The sequence below is a fragment of the Pteropus vampyrus genome, unplaced genomic scaffold, assembly GCF_000151845.1.
Source record: "Pteropus vampyrus isolate Shadow unplaced genomic scaffold, Pvam_2.0 Scaffold165, whole genome shotgun sequence".
Classification (NCBI taxonomy): Eukaryota; Metazoa; Chordata; class Mammalia; order Chiroptera; family Pteropodidae; genus Pteropus; species Pteropus vampyrus.
In genome coordinates, this window is record NW_011888946.1 from 1,443,746 (window position 1) to 1,468,868 (window position 25,123).

Here is a 25,123-nt window from a genome sequence, read left to right on the forward strand (position 1 = left end):
CTCCAGCTTCTTTTGTGATGTTTTCATTATCTGGGTCCAAATAGTGACAAAAAAAGTTTCCAGAAACTCTAGGGCTACATCAACTCAGGTTCAATTTCACTAGAAAAGAGAGCGTGCATCTCAAAAACCCTAGAAAGGACTATGAACTTTATTGACTTGCTTTTGCCCTAACTCATCCAATCACCATGACTGAGAAAAATGAATTTTGCTAATTAGTTTCAACTTAAGTCGCAGATGCACACGAAGGCCAAAGCATGGACTGAGAAAGGAGAGAAGGTTGTTTCCTAAAGGAAAATTAAGAATCTGATACCTAGAAAATAGTGAATAACAATAACGACAATAATAAAACAGATATTTTATTGGTCTTTTGTGTCCTACTGTATGCAAAAATTATTCTATGTACTTTACATATACTAACTCATTTAATCTTCACACAAAGGTTCATATAATTATTATCTCATTTCACAGATGAGGACATGGAGGCTCAGCACAGTTAAAAATAACTTCCCCAGAATTCTATAGTACCTGATAGAATTGAGATTTGAACCCAGGCAATGTGAAGCTGGAGTGTCTTCATAACTGTTTTAATACTCCTATTGTGCCATGTCTAGGTAAAAAAAAGTCAGTTATAATTGTATATTTTCATAGATTCTAGCTATGTACTTCTGCTCATTTGATTTACTTCTAGACCCTAAAGATAATATTTGGCATATAACGAAGCATTTGTTCAATGAATGAGTTAATAAATGAGCGAAAGAATGAATGAATGATATACGAAGCCTACCACAATATATCTAAGCAAATGTTTAACTTCAACTAAATTGTAAACTCCTAGGGCAGTTATACCTTCTGAGGTTTTTTGTATCCTATTGAAAGGCAAGCACAGAGTTAAATACACAAGAAGTTCTTAAAAACAATGACTTCTAATTACTGAAAGTCTACCTTGCACAGTAAATTTTATCAATTAATATGTTAGTCTTTACAAAAGGTGACCCATTTCACAGATGACAAAAACTGATGCTGAAAAAGGTTAAGACATTCTCAAGGTCATATGATCAGTAATCAGAGATCTGATATTAAAACTCTTATCTTTTTTACCATCATCAATGTTTTTCATAAACTTGTTCTCCATTGTATTTTGTCTTTGACCAAAACCTCATGCAACAGGTCATCTATAGTAAACAAGCATTTCTGTACTTACAAGTTCTCATATAGATGGAGCTGTGCATGCATGAAAGTGCAAAAAAATCATATTCGATATTTATATTTAAAAAACAAATTTTTATAATCATACACTGATGGGAGGGAAGTGTGTTTTCTTTCATTACAGTGATAGAAAAAGAAAAAAGAGGAATTTTTTAATAGAGAAGAAATAGAGAAACTCATGTGATACCTTGTCAAGAAAGTGTACAAAAGGCTTTAACAAGTGAGGAGATCCAAAGACAAGCACCTTTTATTGAGAAAGATTTGACCTGCCTTAAGTCTCCCAAATTCAAATCTGGAATCTGCCAAGGGTGCTCAAATGTATTCAGCCAGTCAACTGCCATAAAGACAATGAATGGGCTCCAGAACTTTCTGTTACTTAACTCATTCTAAAAAATTTTAAGGTTTTGTTTCTGTATTAGATTACTTGTCAGCTGAATCCAAAGTTCAAGACTAACAGTAAGGAATAAATCAGTAGAGAATGAATGCCTTTCTCCTCAAAGACTCCAATAATATAAAATTACTGGAGCTAGCTAAGTTGGAATATACTGAATAACTGAATATATTTATACATTACAGATGGTGTGGAATGCTGCCAGTGATACCTTGGGGATAACTTAAAGTCTGACTTTCCTAGGGGCAGAGAGATAAAATAGCCAAAATAGAATCCCTTCAAACTTGAATCAAAGAGATGGAATGAAAATGTAAACTCATTTAAAAACTCAAAGGACTTATCTACCCTAATATAAACCAAGGGAATTACTCAATACCTTTGCAAAAAAATATATTGTTTCTTATCAAATAATCAGAGTAAAGGATCTTTGGAAAAATAAATAGGCCTACAATGCCACTATACAGCTGAAAAATCTGAGACTGTGTTCAAAGGCAAAGTAGAAAGAAGAGATGAATCAATTTTTTGTATAATTCGCATAAACTGTTCTCCATTTTAAAGAGACCAGAGGCTCAGAATTCACCAGATAGGCAATGGTGATTTAATTCACAGAGCAATTTAAAATTTTATTTTTATGAGAACCAAAAGGATACTTTAAAAATCTACTCCAACCAATGCATTGTATAGCTTAGACAATCCAGGTTCAAAGAAGAATTAGGCTATCTGCCCAAGGTCACCCTGCTAGTTTAGCTGTAGAGGCAGAAAAAATATTGAGATTACCTAACTCCTAGTCAACTGTTTTTTCCAACACACTATACTTGACTTGATTTCTGTATCTTTCTCTAGGTAGCCACAGTTATGAAGACATATTTAAATATAATCAGAAAACCGAATTTTAGATAACAGAATTTACTTACAAAAGAGAATGACAAATCTGAATTTCATTCAGAAGTAGTAATTTGGAACTAATGTTTCTTTAATATTAATCTTACTTGTCTATATGATAATATAATAAATTCATTAATTTAGTAGGGCAAAAAAATTCCAAAGTATATGAATACATTATATATAATGAGATCATATTTTTCCTGTATTTTCCATTTGTGACTTCATTGTTATTATAGGCTTCTTGACATGTTTAGAGTATAATCATTATACATGTTTAATTTCACAAAGATTATGCTCCACTAAGAAATGTATTTTATTGGTATAAAGCTTAAATATTCTTTTCATAAGTCTGACTCCTTGTCATCAGATAATCTATTTTAAATGAATTTTCCCTCTCTTGGTTCCAAAATGCAAATTGAGGCAGACACTCAGAAAAGATTATTCCCTTGTTTTTAGACTGTCTTTTTCAGATAAGATGCAGATCTCTCTTGCATTCCTTAAGGGCCTTTAAGAACTTCAGGTTACTTGTCCTACAAGTATTCTGACTAAATGTTGACACTTTAGTTAAGAGATACTACCCTGTGGTTTGAATTAGGCGGGACAGCCTTCACTTTCCTCCCTAATTTGTAGTTACATGTTCTCTCAGAGACTGTTGTGTATCATAGAACTTCTGTGGGTATGTAAATAACTTCATTCAGAAACTGGACACCTTGGCCACAATTGTTATTGGTGAGAAGTGAAGTGATTACGGTTCAGATACATATTCAGTGTCAATGTGAAAAGTCCAGTCCATTTCCAGAGATGACCAGGGTTAATCTCTTGGTATCTATATTTTACTGTCTTTAATCATATCACATTTTGGTTTGGGGGGGATAGGAATTCCTCTCTTTTTAATGAGTTAAGAGATTAGAATTAATAAAGCACAGAATTACACAAATAACAGCAATCTGAAAAAAACTACAAACTCTAGAATTAGACTCTAATCTGGGTTTCTCCAAATAACAACTCATTAGATCACAAAATACTTTGCAATGCAACAGTTTATCTCTAAGAAGATTGGTGGAAAAGGGATAGATAAATCCAGGCTATATCCAGCATACCAAATGCATCTTCTTTCTGGGTAAATTTAAGTGATCTCCAGCATTTTTTTTTTTCAGATACAGATACAGAACCACACAACTGCATCCCCAAAAGTAACTCTAAAATTTATCACTTAAACATACTTCTTAAGCGATTCCACATCGGTAATGATCTACAAGGACAAGGAACCACTGGAAGTGTTGAGTTCCACATGGGTTATACAGTCTTTTTCCTACACCTACGCCTCCTATTGAACACTTAGGATGTTACTGGGGTCTTCAATCGAGCAATCAATAAACAATCACCATTTCATTTGGCCAAAATCTCAAAAATATTACTAAAGTGAGAGAAATAGGCATTTGTTCACTTATTCAATTATTTAACAAGTAATTGATCTATGCCTGGCCTTTTAAAGTTTCTGATTACCTAAGAAGATATGGGGGTAAAAATCATTATTTGCAAAGAACTTTACTAGTTCCTCTTGTCAAACCCTCAAATTGCTGATTTTTAACATTTTGAAGGAGAGTGTCACAGACTCCTTAAAGAAATTGTAAAAGCTATGGATTTACCAAAAAGAAAAAAAAAATCATTTATGTCCAGACAAATACACAAATGTTTACATGGCACTTGTAAGTTTTCCAAGTATTCCTTAAATTTACCTAAGGACACATGCTTAAGAACCACTGCCATAGATCAAAATCCTCCTAATTAATTAGCTGCTCATAAGCCACACCCAGTCAGTGTCATACTTTTCTCATCCCCAGCATTCAATTTAACAGTGTATACATCAATGTGACAAAATTGAGAAACAAAAACATTCATTTGAGTAACAGACATACACACATAACATTTGCTGAATTTGCCACTAGTTAAGTTCATTTCTCTATTGAGGGTCAAAATACACATTCTTAAAAATTATAACCATTCAGTAGGAAGAGTAAGAGAAGAGTAGTTCTTTTATCTGTATAGGTTAGATAAAAACAAATTTTTATGTGTCAAAAAGAATTTAGAGATCTTTAAAAAGTATTTGAAAGACTAAATTATGATTTTCATGACAAATAGTATAATTTTTCTCCAAGAATGGAAAAAAGAAAGATATCAACATAATTATACATTGATAAAATCAGAGCGCCAGATCCTTTGACTGAAAGAGAAGATTATATCCTACCTGAAACTTTTGTTTTTGTTTCTATTCCCCATGTCAGCCAGTAGTACTGCTTCCCCCTCATGGCTATGGCCTCAGCCCAGACTATACTCTATGACCTGGTTGTATAGAAAGAATTTCTGTCTGGCAGATCATTGTTTTTGCATAGATCAATACTACAACCCTCCATTTAATAAAATCTTGGCCCAACTTGTCTGTGACAGATCTCAGCATTCTGATCTTTCCCTGAACTCTAGACTCATGTACCTCTGAGCTTGGAAAAGGCCATCTGGGAGACCCAGGAATGACAAGTGGAGGCATATTCTGCATGTGATAGATCTCACCATGGAATTCTTTATGTCATGATCCTATATATAAATCAATTGGCTTTGACAATTTCAGTATCAATATATTAAGTTTGATTTACTAAGTAAATCAAACTTAATATATGGAGTAAGCATCTTGGTGAACATTAAGTTATAAGTGAACCATGTATCTGATGGTATTAGGAATTATTGTTTATTTTTTAGGTGTGATAATAGTGATGGTTTTTTAAAAGGAGTGCTTACCATTTACAAACACATACTGAAATATTTATGGATACAACGATATGATATCTGGAATTTGCTTCAAACAACCTAAAGAGCAAGGTAGTGCTGAAGTGTAGATTAAACCAAATGGGTCAAAAGTTAATAATATGGAAACTATGAGATGTTACCTGGGTTTTTTGTTCTGCATTATTCTCTTTTTTTGCATATGTTTGGAATTTTTCATAATAAAAAGAAATCACAAAAAAGTAGAAAGAACCAAAATGTCCTTCAACTGGCAAATGGATGAATAATATGTGGTATATCTATACAATGAAATATTATTTAACCATAAAAAGGAATGAAGTATAGATACATGCTGCAACATAGATGACCCTTGAAAGCTTTATGCTAGGTGATAGGAGCCAGACACAAAGGACCACTTATTGTATGATTCTGTTTGCTTGAGACGTCCAAAAATAAGCAAATCTTCAGAAACAAAAAGTAGATTAGTAGTTGCCTAAGGGTAACCACTAAGGGAAAATGTGGGGATTTGGGGATGATGGCTAAGAGAAGTAGGGTTTCTTGTGAGGGTAAATAAAAATTTGTAAAAATTGATTATGGTGATGGATGCACAACTCTGTGAGTATACTAAAAGCCATTAAATAGTACATTTAAAAAAGAAGACATATGGGGAACAGAAAATTTGAATATCAAATGTGTGGTAGACACCATTAAAACAGTAGGGTTAATTTTGTTAAAGGTTATAAAGGCATGGTAGATAGGTAAAGAAAATTCTTATTTTTTATAGCAATATACCAAAGTAGTTAAGGATAAAACATTAATGATGTTTGTGATGGGACTGGTTTTAAATCACCTCAAAAAAAAAAAAAAGAAAGAAAAAGGTGAAGCAATATGGTGAAATTGAAATAATTGTTATATCAAATTGATAGATATATGGGGTTCGTTATACTTTTCTTTCTATGTGTGTTTGAAATTTTGCAAAATTAAAAAAAAAAGAAAACAAAAGAAATCAGTGGAAAATTGGAAAAGGAGACATTTTGTATCGGAATGGTTATTCCCATGTGGACATTCCTTTCTTCCACAGAATACTAGTTCTGTGTTAATAATGATTACCAAAAATGTTATTATGTGGTCAAATAAGCTTGAGAAACTTATCTTTAAAAAGACTGTGAGACTTCAGCATCTTTACTATGCGAAGATACAAGGTGAATCTCCAAGACTGAGAATATACAATGTTATCCTGAAAGTTCTTTTCCATATACATACTGTTTATTAGATAATAGAAACAGTAAGGCAAGATCACTCTGTAAAATACAGACTATTATTTTTGATAACTGTAAGCAGCACAATCACACACTAGTACCAAAATTTCAATTTAGAGGCAAGGGACTAATAACAGACTAATTTCATTTTTTCAAATTTCTCAAACTTCCATTTTTTTTTTAAATGTTTCTATGGCCCAGAACAAGCCACAGGCCAGATCACTGGTGCAATGTCCAAACCATATATTGGATATTGCAGAACTTTAAGCACACCAAATTCCTTAAGGTTTACCTCACTACGTGTGTTCAATGGGCTGAAGTTCTGTGATACTAGAGGAGTACATGGTTTTGCTTGACCAAACCAGAGAATCGTGCTTCACAGCTCCAGAGCTCCAAGTCATTCCAGTCTTTCAGAGAGTGTAGTGCATAATCATGGCACAGACACAGGGAACATAACTCCTTAGAAATGAGTTATGCGCATAACTCCTTAGAAATGTCATCATCACTTTAGGTTAGAAACTATCCTGTCAATTGTGGGATGAGAACCTTGAAGTGCTATTCCGTGAACCACACTTTGCCTTTAGCTTCCCAGATCTTTTGGCGATCCCTTAGAATTCAAGCCTTTTTGCAGAAGAAATCACAGAACTCGAATTGCATATTAGTTGTCACATTCTGGCTGCTACAGTGAGCTCAGATGTAATAAAATACATCTAAATCTTAGGCACAGTAAATTTCACGTTCAAGTAATTTCAAGAATGGGTATGGACAATTCAGATTTCACATTAAAACTTAACATCAATTAAACCAGCCCATTATGGAAAATAATGGTTGAGGCCCTCTAGATATATTGTTGTGTTGAAAATATAAGATCTAAAATCAGACTGTGTTTGAAGGTCACCTTTACCATATATGAGCTACAGGACCTAGAACTCCTTAGTTAACCTTCTTAATCCTCGATGACTCCTCTTTTAGAGCTTATGTGAGGACTAAATGGAATGATGTGGAATAGATAATATGGAACAGGGTTTGCACAGAATGTGTCTAAATGTTGGTTTTATCATTACTGGTTTTTATATAGATTCCTACATTTATTTTATTTTTCTCAAAAAGTTAGAGTTACACCAAATACACTTGGGGATAACACTGATTTAAATAGAATTAACTTCTGTCCTCAGTGTTTACCACAGTACCCCACATATGATGGAGCTCAAGAGTTTATTACTGGAGGTGATGGATGGATGATTAAATCAGAGTCTTCTAAGCCTGTAAATGAAAGTCTTATAGGAGTTTTTGAGCTGATAGCAGAAAAGAAGTCTTTTCTTATCCTACTGAGTATCTACTGTACATTCTGCTAAATAGAATTGAAACATGTTTCTCTAAATTAAGCTTAGCATGTTACTAAAAAGAGCATCACGACCAAATTCCATGTTACGCTGGCATAAGAATTTCTTTGAATCTGATTATTATTTTAAGCCACATTCCAATGAGCCCAGTGTCCTGTGGGGAAAATAATTACTCAATTGCTGGTAGTTGGCAGATATCCCATTAAAAAAAACTTTAAACTTGCCTTTGCATTCCTCATTTCAATACCAGTTAAATCAAAAGTGAATTGTAATTAAAATGAAGGCATTTTTATGTGCTAGCATTTATAGTATACATTTTCTAAATTATATTCTTTTTGGTCTTGTTTAACAAAAGCTTTAGTTCTTCTGGGTTTTTCCTTTCTACATGGATTAAATTTTAAACTTTACTTTTGCTAGTGAGAAAAGTATTAAAGTTCTGCATATGCCCCTAAATGATATATGATCTACTGATGACTTCACTTCTCTTTATTTTCAGACTTTACATTTGGAAACTGCTTAAATAGAGAAGACTTATTGCTTAAAAACTGACCTCTTTGTTTAAAATGTTCAAAGAATATAGAAATTGAAGTAGTACAAGTTTGTTTCAAGCTCAGAGATACAAATGTAATGATTAGCTTTAAAAGTACATATTTCAAGAAAAGTCACAATAAAACATCTTTAATTTGCAGTCATTCTTAGAGATTTTTAAACACCATTCTGGGTTGAATTTAGAATATAGTAGATAAATAAGAGTGATTTTTTTTTTTTAAGTTTAAAAGTATTTTAGTGGTCAACTATGTAGTTTTTAAGCTGGAAATGGCCTGGGGGAAGTGAGATCCGTACGTGATTTCTTACCAGATTTGTCAAGTATTAGCTATATTACCAGCATTGGTCACAAAGTCTTTCGAGGGTTCAGTTTCCTCAGCTCTAACACAGGGGATTGGAGTAAATGCCCTCTAAAATCCCCTTCAGTGCTATAACCCTATGTTGGAACCAAATGGATTATAGGAAAATCTAAATCACTGTGAACTTAAAAGAATGTGAAGGAAGCTTTTGATTGCAAAATATTCTGAAACACCCAAACCTTATTGAATGGGAATCAGGCTATAATGAAAGCAACATCTGGTTGTGATTGTTCAAAACCAAATGCAAAAAGAGAATCCAAATTATATTAGATGTTACACTGACTAACATCAGAACCTTGGGAAAAAAAAAATTTAAAAGAAAAAAAAGAGAAATGGTCCATAGGGAAAGAGTGGTTACTATAAACCAGGGAATAGTCAAAATAGGGGAATTGAAAAGATACTGAAGTCAAGGAAACTGACAAAACCAGGAGGTGACATACTCCATCAGTATAACCCTTTATTTGGCCTAATTGACTTCATAACGTTTTATTCTAAAAATAATGCAAATTTATATCTCCATGAAAGTCTACATGATAGGCATTATCCAGACAAGAGTTTTGTCTTTAAAATGTTAAGTTAGATTTACAGCTGCACTTGTCAGTCTATTAAACATTTTTATCTACCCTTTCCAGTAAAAACATTTTTAGTGGGTTATGGCTACTACACGTTTCCCAAATTAGGTGGAAACATTTTCACTGGTGGGTTGAAATACTTGCTAAAATTTTCTTTGCTTTAATTTGACAATATTGAAAATCTCCCTAGGGCTATTTTTATCCATACATCACTCAAAGTTCCACAACAGCAGAACCTTGTGAGGCATATAACAAGTCAAAACCTTAGGACTATGTGAAATCATAGTAATAATAAAAGTGGTGGTAATAACTACCACTCCTACCATTTATCGAGAACCCCAAATAGAAGCCAAACAGATACTAGAATGTGGTAGTTGGGTGTTAACCCTTTATTACAACTGAAGAAACTAAATTGAAGCTCAAAGATGTTAAATAACTTATCTAAAGTCATGAACCTGGCAAGTAGCAGGGCTAGAATTTGAACCCAAGTCTACCAGTCTCTAGAATCTATGCTCATACCACTATGCCATGCTGGAATTAACAGAAGCAGGCAAGACATAAAGTCATATGTGCGTATGAAATGTGCAGGGGTGTGTGTGTGTGTGTGTGTGTGTGGGTGTGTGTGTGTGTGCACGTGTGTGCATGGGCACAGGCCAATTTCTCTGAAGTGAGAGTCCATTACTTGGATCAATTTCTCATAGAAGTACATGAGTCCAAAAGGATTAATAACTCCAGCAGTGAATCCAGCAGATCCTGGCTGAATATTTCACTTATGGAAAAAACAAAAAAGAGAACTACAAGTTCCTATCCAATTACTTCATATATGTTCCCATCTGCACATTTTGTATGTGCATAGTGCTTTAAAATTTATAGGGATCTCTTCTCATTCTCACCCGAGCCTTGCTAGAATCTCTGGTTTTGCACAAGAGGAAACAGGCTCAGAGAGAGTTGTTATCTTATGTAAAAGTTCAGCCCAGTCCACACTTCAGATGCAGTCCTATTCCTCCTATTCTAAGCATGACATCCCTTATGGTGTGCCATTAGGCAAAATATCCTGGCCCTCAAAGCCTCTTGTCCCTTGAGCTGGGTCTCTCAAGTTCCCTGTAATTCTAACATTCTGAAATTACTGAGGTCCCTGCCACATCTCTAGAAAATATTACAGAATCAAGGGAAGAGAAGAACTTCAGTTTTCATTGGAACAATTCTATTTTAATGTGTATTTTTTGGTTCTGTTTTGGCTTTTGGTTTTGGTTTTTTTGTTTGTTTTATTTTTTATTTTTATTTTTTGGAATAATTGAGATTTATATATTTTAATAAACATATATTCTTGCTAAACATTGGTTTTATATTGTATCAATTCATATACTTAGTCAACTATAACAATAGCATTTTCATATTAAATTGTGCATTTAATATCTTTAGCAATTATTTTATATCTACATTTATGGATTATTTACCCCATAAAACCAAGACTGACTATATAAGGAAACTTTTAGCAAGTTTATATGTAATTTATTTTTTTAATTTAAAAAAAAATTTTTATTATGGTGACATTGGTAAACGAAATCCAGTAAGTTTCAGGTGTACAATTCGACAGTAAGGCAAACATATATTGTCTGTGTGTTCACAGCCTATAGTTAGATTTCTTTCTGTCACCACATATTTGACCCCTTTTACCCCAACTACTTCCCCTTCCCCTCTTCCCCCTACCCTCTGGTAACTACTAGTCTACTGTTCATGTCCATGAGTCTCTGTTTGTTTGTTGCTTTTACGTTTATATCCCACATATAAGTGATATCGTGTAGTTTTTGTTTGTTTTAAATAAAGTAAGTTCAATTCATTTCTCCATGATTGGGAACAGAGTGATTCTCAAGTAATTGCAAAATACTGTCCCCACCCAAAAATACTATTTCCCTTCCCAGGCTACTAAAGGATCCAGCTATTCAATAAAGCACTCTTGTTCCAATAGTTGTTCACTAAAACAAAATTGCATTATTGGCAGATGCTTAATTTATAAATCTGCTTAGTGTCATATTTTTCTGACCCTTTCCAAACTATTTGTCATATATCTATATATCTTTTAGGCCCTGTTCAACTTCCAAAGAGTCAAATATTTCACTACAAGTTTAACATGCCTAATATGCACAAATCTTATCAGTCGCTAGCCCAAAAAGAGGAAGAGGAAAGCAATGGGGAGGAGTGGATGGCAATATATAGATAAATATTGTAGAATTGTAGAGGCTTCATAACTCCTCTGTAGTGGATAGGGTAAGAAACAGAAAGAAAGAGGGGAAGGAAGAGGCAGAGAGTGAACGAGAGAGAGGCAGAAAGAACATGTTATTCTAGATAACTTAGAATAGCCTGAGATAACAGCTATTAAGAATGTGTTGCAGGCAAATGATGCCCTCTAAAAGAGCTTCTTCTTGTAATTACTGCCTTTCCTCTATCCATCCTATGTTGCAGAGTTGTGGTGTGCAAACATTCAAGCTTCTGGTCCTACGAAGGCTATGACCACCTGCCTCCTTTTCTATGTTTCTACAGCCAATCTGAGCAATTAAATCTCTACAGCCCTTCTTAGATAATTTGGAATCAATGATCAAAGATATCGCTTATTGTCTAATGCAAATTCCAGGATATCAAACTCCGCCAAAAGCTGCCATCCTGGATTTTCACCTTGGGAAGACAGAGAGATCCACTCTTGTGTGGCAAGCCCTTGTCAGGGGTTCCCCCATTCTCAGCATGACAGAAATGTGATGTGGAATATCTTTTTGACAGCACATCTGCCAGTGACCACTAAACATTTTCAATGTGGGGATTCTGACTCTTAGACTCATGTCTTTTATAGGCTCTTGGGTCTGCCTTTAATTGGTTCTCTTTAAATGAGTGAAAAGCAAAGCAAACTAATTTAAATCTTAAACAAATTCTAATTATCCCTTAATAACGAAACTCTCCCTTTAAGCTCCCCTTAAGGTGATACGTCTAATCTCCTTCAGTCCCACTCCCTACTTTAGCCCCCCGTTCAGATACGTCATTCATTTTCCTGCATAAACTTCCCTAGATCCTGTCTCATGTTCCTGGGCTGTTTATAAAAACAGATAAAGGAAATGACTACTCACTTTGTTCTTTTACCCATATGGCATAGATGTGTCTAAGAATGGAAGTCACAGGTCCCATGGGCAGAGAACAGAGGAAAGGAGAGAGAATGATTTATGATAGTCAAAGCGTGGGATGGTGCAGGAAGATAAGAGAATAAAGCAATCTCTTGCAGGCGCCTTGTTCTCAAGATGATTAAAAATAAACAGCTAATCTTTCCTTCTGTTTGAGTGAAAGACTTGTACTGACATGTGGGTAGAGAGGGAGAACATTTCTTTTCATAAGCGCTCTTGAAATCAAATCAGTCAAAACAAATGTTTATTGAATATTTACTACGTACAAGACTATATTAATAATTCAACATCTATACTTGAACTAGTTCTGCTTTATCTAATGTTTAGATAATTTTTGTCTCCCTTCTTATCCCTCCCAGATCTTCCAACCTAGAATCTTGCACATCTTATTTTCCCATTTAATTCTAAGATAATGTAAAATTATATTAAACATTTACTGTTAGTCATCAAAGCTCCTTTATCCCACCCATATGACATTGGGTAGTTGTTGTGGTATTTATTTACTAAGTTCCTTGCACATGCGTTTCACTAGCAAGCTGACTTAAAGTGTAAGTCAGGAGCTTTGGGTAAGTCTCAAGGGACATGTGACTCATCTTCCCAAAAGATTGTTCTCAAGAATGCCCATACTGCCGCAACTTTAAAAATTGTAAAACTTCTTAATGGTGAAACTGAGTCTTGAATTTCACTCCTATTCTTCACAAACACAGGGATAAATAAACCAGAAATTCAATAGCTGTATATTAAATGAACTTTATTCATCCTTCTTCTAATGTTATTTTCTCTCAGAAGCTGTATTCATTTTCTTTCTTTTTAAACTGATACATAAAGCGATTTTGATTCTGCTTCATGGCTAGTATTATCTGACATTTGTCCAACAAAAATAGCCCAGCTTCACAAGAGAAAGAATAAATCTCTTTGTGTATATGTATATTATATATGGTACATTCTATTATATAAAAATATGCATATATAATAAGCAAGCAAATAATCAAGAATAAATAAACAAAGAACAGTTTTGTGGCAGACCTAGTAAAGAAAACATGTTTAAACGGCAGGCAGTGGAGCTGCAGGACAGGGAATGAAAAGAACCAGTGATAAGTAAAAGGACCTCGCAGAGCATAGTCATATCCTCCCTCTGAGTCTAATGTGAGCAGAGAGACACGGTGAGGGTTAAATGAGATTATACACATAAAGAGTTTGGAAGAGCACCCAGCACCTAGTAAGTGCTCAATAAAGATAATTCTTACTGTTGAGTTCTGTGTGCTTACTATGTTCCCGGGACTATGAGGTGCTGGGGAGACATGCAGAACAAAGACCCCTAGGAACCAGCACCCACAGAGCTCACAGTGTAATGGGTAAAACATGAAATCGATATATATGTAAATGAAAATTTTCAAATTATGACAGGTCATATGATAGAAACAAACAGAATGTTGAGAGAAAAAATAATGTGCAGGTGCTCTTTTCGATAGAGCAGCAAAGGAAGGTCTGAGGAGGGGATGTTTACACTGGTTAGGGGACCTCAGCTGGGAAGATGTCATCCACTCTGACCTCTTGTGTTCCTTCTCCGAAGAAAAGAAAAATGATGTTTACCCTCTCCTTTCATTATATCACCAAAGTTACTCATGAGCTCTATTTCCTTAGTTACAATTCTATATAAACCAAACTCGGTTCTCCATTATCTCTGTTTTTTTTTTTTTTTTTCCCCTGACTAGTGATTAAGTGCTATGGTTTTTGCATCAGACAGATCTGGGTTAAAATTCCATTTATAAGCTATGTGCCTCAGGCCATTTTCTTCATCTGTATAAATGTAGAAAATAAAATTGCCTACTAAATAGAGATGGAGTGAGATAAATGAAATAATTTATGTAATGCCCTTATCACGATTACTGACACAGAGTAAGTTCTCAATAAATAGAGAATTTATAATAAGAATTAGACATTTTACATTATTCAGAACATTTTGGTGGGTTTATTATTGAAGAACCATGATCATATCACTCTTTGCATTATTCCCGATTATGCTTATGTTAGCTTCATTAATCCAAACTCCTTCCCCCCCCCCCAAAAAAAGAAAAGACACTCGAATCTCATATAAGTAAATATTCTTCAAGCTATGAATTTAATTTGTGGACACCTCGAGGAGCCATGTAGATCTCATATGCTTTGTCTCCTTTATGTGGATGTCAGTCTCTCCATTATGACCAAGCAGTTGCTGGTAACCAGAAGAATCCATGCCATTGTCCACATAAATGCTGAAGTTTCCCAAGCAAAGTCTGTAAAAAGTAAGAGAAAAGAATCACTCCCTCTGGCAACCCTTTGATGGGAGGACAGTACAGCTTCTCCCAGTTTTGTTAAAATGACAACTCCTTCCTTTACATTTTTTCTTAAAAACATGGCTAATCATTTACATTTAAAAAGTGGCAGTTATCACTGCAAGGCATCTGGATTCAAAGCCAATATCCACTCTTGTCATATTTCATCAGAGTGTGCCTGAAGGTCTTCAGTCCTCTTTCATAGTGCATATAGAACAGTTCCAGAGTTCTCTGTAATGACTGTAACGAATGGACTTGTATATGAACTTTTGAAAATATTGTCCTGTGCTATTTTACAGTGAAAATCACACTTTGCTGTCATCCACTTACCAAAGCTTACATTTACATACAAGGAGTAAGTATAATTTACCTGACCCCAAATGATTTTAAAAATACGATTACCAACGAGTGTTATTTAGTTCTCTGAACTTATCGAGGCTTTTCAGTGTCTATTCCTCTATTCAATCTTCCCAGTTCTGTGGAAATGGCAGCTGTCATAGACCCAGTTTACAGATGGAGAGAAACCAAATTCCAGAGAGTTTAGAGAATTTCCGAAAGCCACTATCAATAACATTTACTATTTGTAAGTCGCTCATTAACAGGCCATCTGAGTTTAGATGGGAGAGGTCTTCTCATTTTGATGAAATGAGAAGCAAATGTTTTCAAACAATGTTGAATTGGGACATGTGCTCACAATGCAAAAAAGTTTACAGCGCACACACCAGTTTAGTTATCAGAATCATTCATTTTGCCTGGTTCGAACACCTCTTTGGATTAAAGTATGGAGATAAAGAAGCCTAGATCACAGGTGTGATCACCTCCCAGGTGAAATACATTCTCCAAGTGCAAAATCAGTTTCCCTTTGAGAGAGAGTCCCCCTCCTCCCTTTGAGCCCAGCTGGCTGTTTCATAAACCCATATTTCTAGGAGAAACTAGGTGAGACAGTGTGAACACTTCAAAGCAAAGCAAACCCATCACCACTTCTGGAAATGTCCTCTAAGCACAGGCCTTTTTGCCTCTTGGTTGTTAGAAGGGGCAGAAATTTACACCAGAAGAGAATGTAAAATCTTTGTTCATAAAAGCCTTTCTTTAAAAATAGAAACTTGTAGTTCATTTATATCTCCACAAGGGGGGACATTTTTAAATACTATAGAACAGTAAACCTCAGCCTGTCATCTATTTTTGTAAATAAAGTTTTATTGAAACATAGCCACACCCATTGATTTGTACACAGTTTGGCCATGACTTTCATCTATAATGGCAGAGACTGTATTGGCCTACAAAGCCCAAATATGTATTATGTGGCCTTTTACATAAAAAGCCTAAATATGTATTATGTGGCCTTTTACATAAAAAGTTTGCTGACCGCTGCTATATAATGTGGTCCCAAAATTGGAGGCAGAATAACATCCTGGTTTAAAACACAAGCTCTGTAGTGAGTATTCTGTTTACAGCCTGGTTCTGCTTTTGAGTAACTGGCACCATGTACCGAGAATTCAACTTCTCTGAGCTTCAGTGTCCTTATTTGTAAAACAGGAAGATTAATAGCGTCTACCTCAGAGAAGCATGGAAAAGATTAATTGAGATAATACATCTAAAAGGTTTTGAATATTGCCTGGCATAAAATATCATTATTAATATCGCACTGGCAACAGCTGTATAAACTGAACTCCAACAGAAAAGCTTCAGCTGAGTCAAATGGCACGTAAACGTGCTTGTAAGAATTTCCAAGATTCATGGCTGTGTTATACAAAGGGGATTCTTAGCTTATATCCAGTGACAAGCAATAGGCTGACATAAATGACAGCTTAAGAACGCAGGCATTCTATACCCTTCCCTTATTCTATCCCCAAACCATTGCTTTTGATTTCAATAACTTTTGTCTACATATGTCATACTCAGACATTCAGACTTCGAATTATTGGATCTTAAAACTTGTCATTTTTCATGTTTTCCTTTCTCATCTCATCTCCGTTAGCTTTCTTTTCTTTTCTTTCCAGCAGTCATTTCTTAATGCTGATTTTACAATGTTCACAAATTCTAGAGGTTATGGAGGATGCTGGAGAGAACCCTCATGCTTCCACTTCAACCAATGATACTCAAAAGATAATGTACTGAAATCCTTGTGAGAGTCTTTAAAACGCAAGTCCAGCCTCCACAGTATCTTATTTTATAGGGCTGGAGTGATTCTAGGAAACTGCTTTGGTAAGAAGCAATACTGCTGATTCTTACATAGGATCATACTTTGAAAAACACTGCTTACTCCTCCTCATTCCCCTACTTTATCAAGAGCACAGCGTTTTCAAGTCAATACAGGCATCTCTATGTTCTCTTCCTCTCTGAAAAACTGGCTTATATGAATTTGGGGTTGGAAAGGCTGAGAGTGGGGTTAATATTTTTGCGGGCCTACACTGGTCCCAACTGGATAGTATGAATGGACTTACTGAAAAGAAAACAGAATTTTATGTCTGTGTGTAGGCATGGTATAGATTTTCTGAGATGACTATTGATGCATGCCATGTACCAGAGGATAAAATTAAGCTTATAAGACTTTTCAGCTATATCTGATACTTTAGAACATGAGGGTCCTTATAGATCAATTTAAACTATCTCATTGAACTATCTGCTTTAGTAATTACAAGATATTTTTTTTCTAACTTTGCCAGTTTCAATTTGTAACTCCTAGTTTAGGAAAACCATCTCAAGTTGAAGGCTGAGTTTTAAAATCATTCTATTCATCACCACTCCCATCCCCTACTCAGCAATGGAATGAATTATTAGTTATATACTGAGGGCATACAGCTCTGCCAAGATTTGCTTCCTGTTTCTACTTGGGCTGGTTTTGTATTATTTTCCAATGTTCTGCAATTGCATGTCAGAATTTATTTGAAAACATAATAATTTGGAAATGGATATCTTGCTAATTGGAGCATCTGTCTCAAGCTCTGGCTTTTTCTTCTCTTTGTAACATCCTGATTTATAATCATCATCTCACCTTTGCAGATATTGCAGTATTTAGGAACAATGCTCAACCCTGTTCTGTCTCTGGAATAACATAAAGCCATCTTGGGTTATGCTATTATTCTACCACCTAAGAATTACCTCTATGCTTTGTTCCCTATTGGTTTGGTTTGTTGCCAAAGTGATGATTTATGTTTGTTTGCTTCTAGACCATATTATTGCAATGCTTTCATATATAGACTAACTGATTAGACTTTGCACTGCAAAAAAGGAACACAGTTCACTTAATCAAGTGTAGTACACATAATCCCCCATTTCCTTACCTTCCTTGTGGCTTCTTACCCTGAAGTGGGACATGGAACCCATAGCAGCAAAATCAAAAACCTGAAAATTCCCATTGATGACTTTGAAGCTTATAGATTTTGTTTGGTAGAATTAAAAGTATCCCTTATACCTGGCATAACAAAAGAGCTGCTGATATTTTGATAATCAAAGTTTTATCTAAACAGCTGTACACACTAGAATAAATTTGGTTTCTTCTCTTAGTTTTTATTACAATGTCATTTAAGTTTCAAAATGATGTATATATGCAACCTTATCTTTATGGAGTTGGGTTCTTTGTATTGCTTGGTGTGAAGGAAATGTGGTCCTGGGGAAGGAAGGAGTTTCTCGCATATGCTAACATTTCTCTGCAGCTAACCCTTATCCAGAATCCCTGACCAAAAACCATTCAGCATCTCCTTGGTTGTCTTCTATGAAGAGGGGTTTGGTACTTGAAACACAGCTCACACCACTGTTGAATATTTCTAGTTGTTGATTCCTTCTTCATCTTCAATAAGATCCCACACCTGCTATGTTGTAATCCCCACCCTAGTTTTCTTTTTCTTTTTTTTCTAGAGCGTTTGCTATTTGCTGGATGTCTGTTTCCCCAAAATTGGCATGTTGAAACTCTAATGCCCAGTGTGGTAATATTTGGAGATGGGACTTTTGGGAGAGGTAATTAGATAACTAGTCTCTGGTGGGACTAGTGCACTTTTGAGAAGACACAGGAGAGAGCTTACTTCTTTTCTCTCTATAAAATGAGGATACAATGAGATAGTCTTTTGTAAAACAAGAAGATGGCCTTCACCAAGAACCCACCATGCTGACACTCTTGTCTCTGAATTCCAGCTTCCAAAATTGTGAGAAATAAGTTTTTGTCGTTTAAGCCACACAGTCTATGTAGAATTTTTGTTATAGAAGCCCAAACTGATTAAGATGACACTCATGTAGAGTTCCACATGGCAACCATTCAAATGAAAAGACAGTTATCAGACTTCTCTTAAGCCCTTTCCTTGACTAGACACACTCAGTTTTTTTTTACTATCCCTCACATTCATAGTTTTCAAATATTTCAACGTTCTGTTCAAGCTTTTAGCAATCACTTCTTATTGTCAGTTTCTCTCCCTGCCACTAACGGCTCATGTGATCTGGTAATGTTACTTAACCATTTCCTAACTTGTGTTGTAACAAACATGCATAAGCTATACTTTTATGCTCAAAATTTCTAGATTCTAAGAAATCCACAGAAGAAACCCAATGCAGAGAAAAGACTTAGCAAACAAAGCACTCTCCACAACATTATAGAAGAAGAAAAAATTGACTATATATATATAACATTTCTCTGCAGCTAACCCTTATCCAGAATCCCTGACCAAAAACCATTATATATATATATATACACATATATATATGTGTATATATATATATATATATATATGTGTGTATATATATATATATAATGGTGCGTGTGTATATACACACACACACACACACACACACACACATATATTCCACAATGACTAATGGATTAAAGTTCCTATTTACTTTTTAAAAAAATGGGCATAATATTATTTTTTTAAGTTTGAAAGGATAGGATTCAAATTATAATTATTCTGGCATGAAAGTATTATACTTTTTGTTGCTTTTGCTTTTTTGAAAGCAGAAGGCTGGTTTTTAAAATCATTCAATTTTTTGTCTGCAATGAACTGGCTTTGTAACTCTCATAACCAGCATTATGTAACTCCTTTTAAGACAGTCATAACAAAGACCCAATATTCTTAAAACAATTTATCAATTAATTATTATGGCATAGATGACTTCCAAATGTTTAAACTCTGGACATTAAAAAACTTGGAAATTATATTTTAAGATCTTTTATCGTAAAATAATTATAGTTTTATAATCGAGGCAGAATCATGAAAAATTACCCATGACCCTTAAGTAAAGGCAAGGGTTTTGAACAAAGAATTCATTGGAAACATTCAGCAAAACCCTGCCTCTGGGTACATTGATTTAAATTCATTTCTTTTGGAACCTTAATGTAGAAGACACACATACAATGATGTTAGCCTATGGTAACACACAACAGAAAATGTATTATTAAACTTGGAATACTTAAAAGCATCCTTAGACAAAAATGCCCAAAGTAGCTGCCTGAATTGAGACATCTGGAAAATGAAGGCATTATGTGTTGACCTAGGATAATTTGCTATGATGCTGGTGATTTTCTATTCATTTTCTTCAGTACTTTTCAAAAGAGTATTGTATTTAAAAACCAAATTGCTGGCAACATGCAATTTGAAAAAAATACATCAAGTACACAAATTACTGGAGAAAAATGCTGCCTGTAGTTTCCAACCAAGTTAGATTCACAGAAAATGTCATGTCAAAATCTTGCAGGGTCATCCTTTATATATTCGTGGATGAATTTATTACCTCATTACCCAAACCATCCCGGCATTACAGAGCAAAAGCTGCCAGTGTAATGGAAGCTTATGCAAACATTGATTTCTTGTGGTTAACTTCCAAATGTCTTCAGATTATTCTTGTGTACTCTTGGAGCTTATCTCTTCACCCAGCACCAGACAAGTGAGTTAATATAGTGTGTGTGTGCGTGTGTGCGCGCACGCATCCATTTCTGTTGACACAATGCACAGGCTATTAGTCGCTATTAATTCCAGGAGAGTAAGGGCAGGGCAGAGGGCAGGCAAAACAGAATCCCAACGAAACAGTAAAACGAATATGAGCTGTCGGATCGCTTTTTGTCGAATGGTTCAGTCGGGCACCACTGATCTTTTAAAGTCTGTGTTTGCACTACCTTCAATTACTTGCTGAAAGCAGCACAGATTGGCTTGTACATATCATTGTTTGTATGGCACAGAAACATGAATTAAATCTGTCAGTCTTTTGATCTGCATGCCGAGTCAATAGTGTAGTCATTGTAAGTACTTAAAAGAAAAAAAAAAAGAAAGAAAGAAAAACCCTCTGTAATTCTACCACAAAGAAGAGAAGGAACAATGTTTGCTCTTTTGCCTATTTGTTACTCTTCTTATGATATTCTTTTTAAATGCGACATTTATTTGTCAGCAGAAAAAAAAAACTCTTGTCAAATCAGTTCTTAATTATGAATTTTCAGGTCTGTGAAGGTTTGTGTTACCTCTTTCCATTCAGTATATAACCACTCGAGTAATAGAAAGAGAAAGGTAAATAGTAGCACAAGGAAAATACTATTTTGCATTAGTCCTGGTATGATGGTGTAAAGTTTCTTTCCTCAGAACATTTTATAAAATCAAATATTGTGCAAGTAGACAGAACATAAAACAATCTTTTAGGAATAAAATGGAGAAGACACTGAGTTCCATTTGAGTTAAAGTTCAAAAAATAAGTGTCTACTGGAAAAAATTAAATTGGCACTCTCCATTTTGTTTAATCACCAAAAGTAAACACCCTTATCATAAAAAATGCTTCAAGAAAGAGGAAGGTTCTTTCCAAATCATCTTTGAAATCACAAAATTTAAAGACCAAGATTTAAATCTCCCTAATATTTATTTAGCTTGTGTTATGGTTAATGTTAATAGAAAGAAAAAATGTGCAAAAATTTTACATTTAAATAACCACAAATGATTAGAAGATGGATAGCATCGATCATTGAACAATTTCTAAATCTCTTTTTATTAACTGTACCTTAGATACCTAATAAGTAAAAGATTGGTTCCATTCAGCCATTTGATGTGGAAAAGGGTGAGGAAAGCTACAAGGAAGACATCAAAGCGAAAGATCTCTATTATAATTTATCTAATCAAATTCTGAATAAGAATATGCTCCTTATGATTGAAAAACATTTTGAATTCATAACTAATCCTTATTCTCACAAAACAATTTAGAATTAAATCAATCAGTTTCTAACGTAAGGAGTTAAGTGATTTATCTCTAGAGATTTGGGGTTAACATCTTTAATGAAAGCTACATTTATTTTATTTGAAGAGCTTGAAAGAACTCCCCGCATCTGACCAACAATTAATATCCAAAACAATGATGTGTTGAAAAATCACCATGACCAAAATTGGAAGTCACTACAAGTTACCTCTTTTAGACTGCGATGAGAACAAAGATGCTGCTGAATGTGTTGTCTTGGGTCTTTTTGTCTGGCTGACCTTACTGTAGATGAAAAATCTGTGACAGCTGTAGCTGTGCATGGCACAAAGATCATTCCCGGTGTTCTGTATAACACATACACACACTTCAGCTCACTTTGCTTTGTTTCCAGAGGCATTTTATTCTCAAGTTTCAAAGCTGAGAGGCAAGAAAAAATGCCAACTAGAAGTCAAAAACAAATCAGTGAGAAGATATACTTTAATAGATGCATCTGCATCTCTTTGTTAGCAATCTGGGATTCAGACTTTCATTTCTCCATCACTCAGATGAAGTACATTTGAGTCACATAAAGACATAGTTTCTGAATAGCAAGTTGTCATAGGAAGGTGAATAATGTTTGCCCCCATTCCAGAAAATAAAGTTTGCAAGAAGCAATGGAAAATTTGCTGGCTTTGTTTGGACTGGTTCTAGAGCCAGCTTCCAATGTTTGTCATCTATATAAACCAAATATTTCATACTGCTAAAATGGGGTAAAAATCTCATGAGATCATGCTTTTAAAGAGTATTTGTAGTACATCTTGCTTTCAAACAGGCCAGAAATACAAAAACACAAATATAATGTGAAACGTGAATCTTCCCTCCCTCTCTCTCTGCTTCCTTCCCTCCCTCTCTCTCTCTCTCATGTGTGTGTGTGTGTGTGTGTGTGTGTGTGTGTGTGTGTTTTGTTTCTTTTCACAAGTTCCAGCCATTCCTTAAAGCAACATGAATCTGGAAAATAGTCTTTTGTGCTTTTGTCAATCAACGGCTTTTTTGTTGAACTTAATTTGCTGAACATCACATGTCTGAATACCTCATATAAGCATAGGAAGTATTACAAGTATTCAATATGACTGAGATTTGGAGCATGTAACAATGTATGGACGGTTTTTTTAGTGAATTAATACCAATGGGTTAAATGTGCACTTTAAAAAACTACTTGTCAACAGAAAATCAGATTTCTTTGAGTCCAAAAATGAAGGTGACGTTCTTTTCCATGTTTTGATGAAAGGCCAAAATCAGAACAAACAGATCGTTCCACATAAGTAACACAGAAACTGGCTTTTAATAAAGATGGCAGCTGCCATGTTCTCCAAGCTTCACAGTCAGCATCACGGTAATTCATTTAGTAACCAGCCAAGATCCTGGGGAATCTTTCTGTAACATCTCATACTCAAAAGTTTAGATGGATTATGGCCCTACAGCTTAGTAGTTATAAATCTGGACTCTGGAGCCAGACAGACCTGAGTTGAAGTCCCTCTTATATCACTTACAGGCTGTGTAGCCTTGGGTCAATTACTTTACTCTCTGAGCCTATGTACTCAAACATTAGAAGTGGACAATAAAAGAGCTTTACAAGTTTGTACAAGAAAGCTTTTGAGTTCACCAAAAGGATTAAGAGAGAATTCCTATAAAGCACTGGCAGGTAATACAGGCATACCTTATTTTATTGCATTTCGCTTTATCGTGCTTCTCAGATGTTACATTTTCCTTACCAATTGAAGGCAAGACCCTCTACCACCAAAAAAAAAAGAAGATTGCAACTTGCTTTATTGGGGTACTTGCTTTATTGTGGTGGTCTGGAACCCAACCTGCAATATCTGTGAGGTACGTCTGTATGTGCCCAAAGGAAGGCAATAACTTTATTATTATTGAATGAAAGGTTCTACCAGCTGTCAGTTGACCCCTGGGGACTGTGATTCTTTCATTTATCCAAGAGTAGTCTTTCACACTGAGTGAAACTTCCAGTGGTTCCTGGAGTAGGGAGCACAAGCAGAGAGGAGTAGGGAGAATAGCCAGGGAGGAAGGAAGTCGAGGTGGGAGGAAAAGCTTTATTATTCAACTAAAGTGATGTTGACTCTGAACCTCTCCAGCCTTTGAATTCTAAACTGTGAAAGAAAATTAAAGGAGTCTCCTGGACAATTTCCCACCTGTCATTCTAGAGATACTGGGGAATTGTGGGTGTTTTAGAAACATAAAACAATAATGAGGGAACCACAACTGGGAAAAATCTTTACTCTGTAAAGATTGTGCGGAGTGTAAGATATGGTACAAATATGAGCAAGGGGCAACCTCCAGACCCCTATTGGTAAGGAACTCTAGGCTCTGCCCTTGAATGTCACTCTTGCAAGCAAAGCTCTGCAGAATCAAGAAAACATTGCACATGCGGGCGCGAGCGCACACACACCCCCACACACACAAAAACACACACAAAAACACCCCTCAGATCAAAACACACACACACACACAAAAACACACACAAAAACACCCCTCAGATCTACACACACACACACACACAAATACACACACAAATACCCTTCTGATTTCAACACAACCCATTAATTACCTAATAGACAGCTTAAAACTTAAAGCTAAAAGTTTGACCCCAAACTACCTCTTTGGATATAAACACTTTAATATCAGTAGTTAGCCCAGAAACACTTTGTGACATAATACCTAACAGCCTATGAAATGGCTTCTCAGAAAAATTATTATAGCTAAATATCAGTAAATGTCAAGCCAGTAAATAGCACCTAGTGGTTCAAGCCAAAAAACGATTCTCTACCCCTTGCCACATCCAAACTGTTGGCAATTTTGCTTTTTTCTAGTCTAAAATAGGTCCCAAATCTGGTCATGTTTCACCATCTCTAAATCCTAGTCCAAGCACTACTATTTCTTGCCTAGTCTCCCTATGGATTTTCTCACTCTTTTATAATCCATACTTTACATAGAAGTCAAAGAAATGATTATAAGTTAAATCAGAACACATCACTCCCCTGCTTAATTTCCTCCAGCGTCTCCCCATAATATAGAAAGACTAACCCGCTGCCGAGCTTTTCAAACTCACATCTTACTCATCTCTTCCATTTTTTAGTCCTTTCAACAGAA

General features: G+C 35.1%; 1 long non-coding RNA gene across 1 annotated transcript in view; it reads right to left on the bottom strand.

Annotated features, from left to right (window-relative positions):
* The window catches only part of LOC111745775, an 85,169-nt gene that overhangs the window by 57,059 nt on the left and 2,987 nt on the right, over positions 1-25,123 (bottom strand). Inside the window, exon 2 of the long non-coding RNA XR_002782788.1 lies at positions 14,644-14,782. This is a non-coding gene — a long non-coding RNA (uncharacterized LOC111745775). The remainder of the gene's footprint in view (positions 1-14,643; positions 14,783-25,123) is intronic.